This window comes from Penaeus monodon, chromosome 10 (genome assembly GCF_015228065.2).
Source record: "Penaeus monodon isolate SGIC_2016 chromosome 10, NSTDA_Pmon_1, whole genome shotgun sequence".
Lineage (NCBI taxonomy): Eukaryota > Metazoa > Arthropoda > Malacostraca > Decapoda > Penaeidae > Penaeus > Penaeus monodon.
In genome coordinates, this window is record NC_051395.1 from 32,133,107 (window position 1) to 32,141,710 (window position 8,604).

Consider the following 8,604-nt stretch of genomic DNA (forward strand, 5'->3'; position numbering starts at 1 on the left):
TACACCTTCACAACTTCGATGTTTTAGTTCTTGACATCATATATGTAATCACTGTATTGTCAAGATTTTATATGTGGCTTCAATCGTGTAACTATACTAAATAGATTTCCCAGTACAAAACTAGTTTATTTTGTAATTATTATATGATACCACCCAAGTCCTGGATATTGCTACTGAATACTCCTGATTATTTGGTTTGCTTAATTAAACGAAGACATAAAAAAAAAGCGTGTAGCTATAAACACAAGATATCAGATAAGAAAAAAAGAAAACTATCCTTATGTTCCGTTCCAGTGTTAGTAAACAATTACGTTTCTGAATGGGATCGCATTGTGGTGTATCAGCTAAGTGCCAGGGTCCCGCACATTTGACTCCTTTCCCTTTATGCTAGGAAGGGACTGTACCTGAAATATCCCCTCATGTACAGATTCTCCTGAGGTGTGGTAGCGGGGGGGGGGGCGATCTGCATGAGAGCTACTTGGGGTCAAGTTCCTGTGTGTATCTCCTTAATTTTCATTTAAATTAAACATTGGCAAAAAAAAAAAAAAAAAAAAAAAAAAAAAAAAAAAATATATATATATATATATATATATAAAACCTAGAAAAACAAATACAAAATACAAAAAGGTCCCTACAGGTATTTTAAAACTGCCGTGAACAAATAAAAGCAACTTCAAAATGAAGTGCTTAAGGCTTACATTAAATGCTGAAAAAAGGAGTCTTAGATGACCATCAGGTAAAAGGCCTTTAATTAATAAAAAAAATATCTAAAACACGTCGGCAAAGAGGCACTGACGGTGCATCTCGAAGGAAAGTAAAGAATGGCAAAGGCTAAATGTAAACAAAGGCACAGAAAAATAAAAACAAGCACAAAAATAAAAGCCAAGTCCTGAGGGGAAAGTGAAAAAAAAAATAGTTCAAAGTAAAACCATTGAAATAAAATCGCAAGGCATCACTAAGTGTACATCTTTTCTTATAAGAAATAGAGATCACGTCCAGCTCCTAGAAAGATAAAAACATCAGGCTCTCCCAAGAATTCACTTTTCTTTGTGTGGCTGGAGCAATGTCACCCGGTGTTCTCGGGTCGAAAAGAGGGGCAATAATACACACTGACTGCTACAGACCGACTGTCTTTGGCGGTAAACTAGGTCATATCTATACACTCTGTAACGTCATTAGCAAAATTAAATAATAATATTAAATAAATTCAGATTTCAGTTTTAAAATAACAGGAAGGACGTCATAACATAAATTAAGAAAAAAAATGGTGACCAGAAATACATTTGAAAAGATGTCGTACCTTGACTCCATGATGAGTCAGCAAGCAAACTAAGTAACTTATGATAGAAGTAGTAAAAGACAAAAGACAGAGAATGACAATCAGGCAGACTAAAAACAAAAGCACAAAACGAACCAAAGACACACGTAAAGAAAGAACGAAAGAAAAGACGACAAAAAGATAAAACCGCACACGAACGAAGACGCGACTTGAGCGACAAATCCGCGGGAGCGAGAGATATTGTAGGATGCTTGCGGCGAGGGTTGCAGAATGAGAGGGTTCATTACAGCATTAACATCAACAATATTGATAACAGATATGAATTTGAACAAGTCAGAAACGCCTGCCCTCGCCTCTGTCCTTCCAAATTTTATCAGTGATGCTTTCTATTCACGTGTCCTGTTATATGCTAGGAAAGTTATCTGGGTACTTTCTTCTAAAGGTCTCTCGAATAGCCTCTTGCCATTGTGGATATCAGACGAGTATGATTTAGAATAACTAAAACTAATAGCCAAGTAATTAAAGCTAATCACCGTTATTGCTTTCGCTCTACATTAATAGCAAATGTTTAAAAAGAAAAATACAAGACTAAATGTTCTTAAAGTTCGTAGACTTAGAAAGATACAGTTGTTTTTGCAATAATGTTCTATCGACCAGTAAGCATGGAAACGTGAAATGTTGCAATTCCTAATTAGAAAAAATAATTTTCAGATATGTATCTCGTGTTTATGTCAGTGCCTAAACTTAATTTTAATGCACAGTGCTTACATTATATTTCATATTTCTGTTTCGGCAAAGCAGCCACGTGTTATAATGTAAACAAATGATGTAAATGACTAAAGTCAAGCAAGTGCTTATGCGCATAATTAAGTATGTTGTATTTTCGTATCCATTATTTTTCTTTTCAGTATATCATTGAAAGCAATAGAAAAATTTATCTTCGTCTACTTTTTCTGTATGTTTTATATAAACACATATTTTAAACTCAACAGTACTGTAGCTTGTCAGCTACTCCGACCGCCCAGAGTTGGAGGCCCAGGGAACACGCTACCACCGCCGCAGCATCGCCCGGGGCAGCCTTTGGCCCAGGCAAATGGCCCAGGATAAGTGGCTAGATCTAGGCGAAAACATCATACAAGCCCTTGGTCTAGAATTCGCCATTTCTAGCCTGAACGTGCTTTTATTTAAAACACAACAAATAGAGCGCTAATTATGGCTTTAAGCCAAATCGTAACAGTTGAGGGAGTGTACATGCTGCGCCCTAAAGATCAAAGGCAATATTTACATATAAGGATACACGACCTTGCCAGGATTCGAACCTGGAATCTTCTGATCCGTAGTCAGACGCGTTATCCGTTGCGCCACAAGGCCTTTCTTAAAACGACTAATATATGAATACTGTATGAATCTTTGACCCACAACTCGTCTCCAATCTCCTGTAATTCTGTCTCAGCGGCCAAGTTATTTCTAACAAATCAAGCTAGCCAACGACCACATGTAATGAAGTTTTACTAATCAGTTGATTTAGGGTTGTATGAATAGTAAATGCCAAGTTCTTTTCTCAAACGCACACTAATGCCCCAAAAAACCTTATCCAACTGGACAGCGTTATATGAGTGTTCACTAAAGGATTCCTGTGATGACAGTGCAGTCCAATCTATGTAATTTGTATATATTCTTAATTAAGTCTCGCATCATTGGACTAATATACCAGCATGACCGCCGCCACAACACTTCCCGGGGCAGCCTTTGGCCAAGGGTAACTTCCCAGGTCTGGGCGAAAACATCAAACAAACCCTTGGTCTAGGATTCACCATTTCAAGCCTGACCGTGCTTTTACTTTAAAATACAGCATTATTTTGCTTATAAGCTAAAACTGTAACACAACACAGGCCGGGCCATATGTATGAAGGCCCGGGCGAAACCAGATCTTCGCAAATCTCAAACGAACGACGAACGACCGTAACGCTTGACGGAGTGTATATGCTGCTGCCTAGCAAATACATTAAAGGCATTATTTACATATAAGGATACACGACCTTGCCAGGATTCGAACCTGGAATCTTCTGATCCGTAGTCAGACGCGTTATCCGTTGCGCCACAAGGCCTTCTTTTAATAATGGAGTTTCTCAAAATGTAATTAATTAATCTAGCCAACGACCACATATAATGATATTTCACTACTTAATTGATTTAAGGTTGTATAACTAGTAAGACTACATTTCAAGTTGCTTCCTCAACTGTAGACCAATGCCCCGAAACGCCTCATCCAAATGGAGAGTATTATTTAAGCGCTCAAGAAAGGATTCATATGATGACCGTACAGTACAATATGTGTAATTTATGTATATTCATTCTTAATTAAGTCTTGCAACATTAAACTAATATACCAGCATGACTACTATGAACTTCATTATAAATGATGATAAGGGCGTGCTTTAATTTTCTTCAAATCTATGGACGATGAGACGTAATAATCATTTTAAAAAGTAATAATATAATATGGATCAGAAGTGAAAAGACTCAGAAAATTCGAAGTCTGTCCAAAACATTATTTTCCGACGATTACTGCGGCCGTGATTTTTTTAAAACAAATGTCTTGTCATCTAATGGTTAAATGACCGTGCACCATCTATACTACATTGCTTTCGTGTACCAGCTGTAAGCTGCAGTCTGCATAATGGAAATTTTGGTTACTGTATTTTGTATTATGTATTAAATATGTTTTTTTTTAGAAGAAAAGTTATAGATAATCATTTATTCATTCTTTGTAAGTACCACCCCTATGCGCAACACTTAAGGGATGGGGGGGGGGGCGGGTAGTCGGTCACCTCACTATGCAAAATGAAATAGAGAAAACAGTGTTGAATTCCTGGCTTAAGTTGATAACTGAACTTATTTATGACTGATCATTTACAATTGATTATAATGAAAGTGATTTTTCCATTAACGAATACAAAGAATTATCTTGACCCAGTTACCAATGATATGTTTTCATTAATTGTCGTATACAATCGGCATTAACATTATATATATATACATATATATATATATATATATATATATATATTATATATTATATATATGTATATATATATATATATTATATATTGTAATATATATATATATATATATATATATATATATATATATATATATATATATATATATTATATCACTCGACCTTGTCTGCCTTTGAAGATGAAGTTCAGTATGCTGTCACATGTTGCAGTTGAGCAGCATCTTCCAAGAAAGGTGCTCATGTATTACTAAAATTCTAATTCAGTCTTTTGATTTGCAGTCTTGGTTATCAACACCTCATTATTTCAGAAACGGGGCCTTACAAAGTGACACAGAAACGGAAACTGTCTATTGTGTCTATTGTTGTAGTTGTTTCCATTGTAGTTCTAGAATCCCGTTTCCCTTTCTGTTGTCCATATACTTTATAACCATTCCTAAGGAACAATTGTCTGGTAAGAGTAATAACATATAAATGAATATCAAGGTCCAGTACACTCATACTAAAGGCGTTCATTAGTCAATGACACACCACCTTGCCAAGATTTGAACCTGGAATCTTCTGATCCGTAGTCAAAGTTTTAAATACACGCTAATACTCACGTAGGCTGTCAGTTAAAATTTTCTTCTATCATCTTTTTACAATTTGTTCTCTTATAAACTGTTCAAATTCTATACCATAATTTTTAAACTAGCAGATGGCCACACACATATGAAATACAAGCCAATACACTCATGGTCAAAAGTATTTTCCTGCTGAAATACTGAACACCTTAAAACTGGTTGCATTACATCTGTGTACGAGATGTCATTCGAAACGGCTATGAAGTGTTATTAATAAATAGACACAGTCAATTCTATCTCACTGAATTGATACAGCATCACTAGTGTTACTTAAAGGCTGTTTTCACCTTGATTGACCCCTTATTCTCCCTCTTGAGTTAAACATGAAGTTCTTCTGTTTTTCTGCACCGTCTTTAATTCCACGTGTGTGCCCTACCGAAAGGGGGCGCTTGTTTCCATCCAAGTTGAGAAGTAGGAACAAGGAAATATGAACTGGATCGAAGACTGGACAGTGACTGGACAAGGGGGTCCCTGAATAGGATTTTATCAGATTTTTTTTTTAAGTATCTTTTCTGTTGAGTAATCAACCATTTTGTCTACTTAGTATTGGTACCCAAAGTTCGCCATATTCGTTGAACAGATGAGAATTAATTTTATAAATGCATTTATTCATACCCAATAGGTCATTTTCATAATGTAACAATTTTCAGATGTAACTGCATCAGATATTTCAGAATTTTTTCATTTATATTTTATTTTATATATTTTTTTTCAGGGGGGGGGGATTCTCAATATATACATTCAATCACTGTATGCTAGAAGAAGTATATAGAACATACAGTAATCAACTGGTGTTGATTATCTATCAATCCATTTCTTGACGAAAAATATAATTGCGTATTGTCAACCAATTTTCATACACAATAATCGGTAACATATCGTATATTTTCTTTTAATTTCGTGCCGTTCTCTCATCCATAAAGTTATGTCATGGATAACTGAATAGTACTGTTAAGCATATGGATCAATGTGCTAAGTAAAGCAAATGCCTATGTATGATATTTTGCTTTAATATTGTCAAAGTTATCCATGAGCGTACATTCATACCGCGCTCTTTCGGCACTCTCCACCAAGACAAACTCGTCCCCAAGTGACGCTCGCGGAGCGCAACATCACAATTAAACATAATAATAAGTGCTATACGCGGATTATCGTTATACTATCATTTCGAATAAATCAGCAATAGTAACACACTGTACTTTATTTTATTGTAATAGCTTCTCGAGTCCTAAACTACGTTATGAAAAGGTGCCTTGATATTCACAAGAAAATATTTATTCTCTTTATAGCTCCCTGGTATCTTGACATCGTAGGTTGCATTTTTATCACTGTAAATGGTGTACGACGCAAGGCAATAAAAAAAAAAAAGTTTAACTACAAATTCGCGTTTGCACACTTGCGCATGTGATGGTCAGAGTGAATGAGGTGGTTAGGCAGGAGTACCCCGCAAGTCCCTACTACCTTACTTGCGAGTATCATTCCGTTGTGAGATCATGAGAGAGGGAAAAAAATATATGTATATATGTGTGTGTGTATACCAATACATGAATTATCTACATGATTTATTGAGATTTATTAAAAGTTAATTAAAAAATCTATGCCCGCCTATATGCACTTGTAGCAAAGATGCCATTGCCAAGCTGTCAGGTGGCATCCTACAGCTGTCTCTCCCCGCCAGCTCCCGCGATTAATGCGATTAATGAAGTAAAGAGGTGAAGAAATCCAAGGAGGTGGGGTAAGAAGGTAAAGTGTTGAAATTATAAGGAAGTTAGAGGTTAGAAAAAGCAGGGGGCGAAACCCCTAGCGTGGTTTGTTTCTTTATCTCTGGTTCATGTCTGGAATATCGAGGGGGGGGGGGAGGAAGTAATTGTTTTGATTTTATATTTATGTTTTGCTGCTGTGTTGGCAAATGTTATTAATAAAATTGATATGTTAAAGTAAACACTTCTTTTTCTTTTTATAATAAATATATATATAATCATATATATATTTATTTGTTTATATATTTTAGTTTATTTACGTTTTATTATTAATATTTATTTTTAGAGTAACTAGGTTAATGGAACTAAGAGAAAGGATTAAAGGAATTATTTTGTTTATTTTCTGTTTATTTATTTTTTTATAGCTACTTAATTAACGAGAAACGATTAGCAATTAGTGATTAGGCTTAAGATAAGGTAAATTAAAGTTAATGGCTACATGACTACAGACAACTGTTAACTTTTTATTTCATTTTATTATTATTATTATTATTTTTTTTTTTAAATGCTGTAACAAGAAAAACTAATGCAAAAAAAGAAGAAAGCAGTTGGGAGTTCCAGGGCTGGTCGAGAGATATAGAATGTAGTACAAAAACGTGAAGTAATGGGTGATGAAGGGGAAGTAAAGCTAGACAGAGACAGGAGGAAAGCGGGTGAAGTGAGATGTGGGACGAGTTGATGTGAGTGATGAGAAAACAATGTTAGGATATCTGCTTAGAGAACCGGATCAAGTGTTTAGATATTCATATGTGGGGGGATTGAATGCTGTGACAACAGGGTCTGACTTTCAAGAGGGAGGGGACCAATGGAGAGCAGAAAAAACATAACATAATAATGGAGATAAGATGATGAGATAAGTGGCGAGGCAAACAAGCAAGCAGGCAAGCAAAAACAAGAAGAGTTAACATCAAAACGAAAGTGAACGAAAAACAAAAAAAGGACGAACGAACGAAAAGTAAAGTGACAAAACAAAAGGAACATGACAGGAACAAAACAAACAAACAAACAAACAAACAAAAAACACGAAACATAGAACATAACGGGAACATAGCAGGAACATAACATAAACATAGAACATAAAATAATTGTGTAGGCGATTTTTTTTTTTTTAGGAGTATTATTTTTTTCTCCCTTTTTCCATAGAACATCTCCATCCTGCTCGTCCTCTGACTCGCGTGTCTGCCTTATGCAATTGCACGAGTGCACTTGCATAATGACAAGCAGAGTCAGAGTCCGTAGCAAGTTTGTAAGATGTTCAGTCCTTGGCGCCACTCCGTTTACAGTTCGGCAGCGCTGATCCTATGACCACTAGGCGGGCCGAGGCGGGCAAAGTGACGAGCCGTGGTAACAGCGCCGCCGAATTTATACCCTTGAGCGACGCCAAGGTGGCCAGCCCTCTCTCCCCAGTGACTGGCTGATCCGCGCCGCACGCATGTGAGCTGGCACGAGCCGATGGCCGCCTTCGCCTTGTCAATTGAATTGCCGTTGCTATGCATTCTCGGATCAGCCCAATTCCTTTTGGGGATTTCTGAGGGTGACTTCTGTTTTGTTATTTTTTTTGTTTATTTTTTTTTTTTTTTTATAGCCTTAAAACATGATTGGCGGATGATTATGAGCTCGTGTTTTATGGTGCGTAATGGGTAGGATATTATGTTTTCCGGTGAGTTTGAGTGTTCTGGCCACCTGTGTTCTTGCTTGCTTGCTTGAGATTTGCTAAGTTCTGGCTTCGGCCCCGGGCCCTTTCACTATGGCCCGGCCTGTGTCCCTTTTTTATGGCTGTCTCTTTGTTTGTCTGATACTCGGTGCGTTACCGTGGCGGTGGGATTGCAGCAGCCGCTCTGTAGCCGTGGTGTAAAGCATCTGCATTCATCTTTACCACACGACGGCTGTGTTCTGCGGGCTTTGTCTTAGGAATTGCGTGTG

At 36.7% G+C, this 8,604-nt stretch overlaps 2 non-coding genes across 2 annotated transcripts; both read right to left on the minus strand.

Annotated features, from left to right (window-relative positions):
- Nucleotides 1-2,577: 2,577 nt before the first annotated feature.
- Trnar-acg lies at nt 2,578-2,650 on the minus strand. Its single transcript has one exon. It is a non-coding gene; the product is annotated as a tRNA-Arg (tRNA).
- A 664-nt stretch (nt 2,651-3,314) lies between these two features.
- On the minus strand, nt 3,315-3,387 carry Trnar-acg. The gene has a single exon. It is a non-coding gene; the product is annotated as a tRNA-Arg (tRNA).
- Between the last annotated feature and the right edge of the window lie 5,217 nt (nt 3,388-8,604).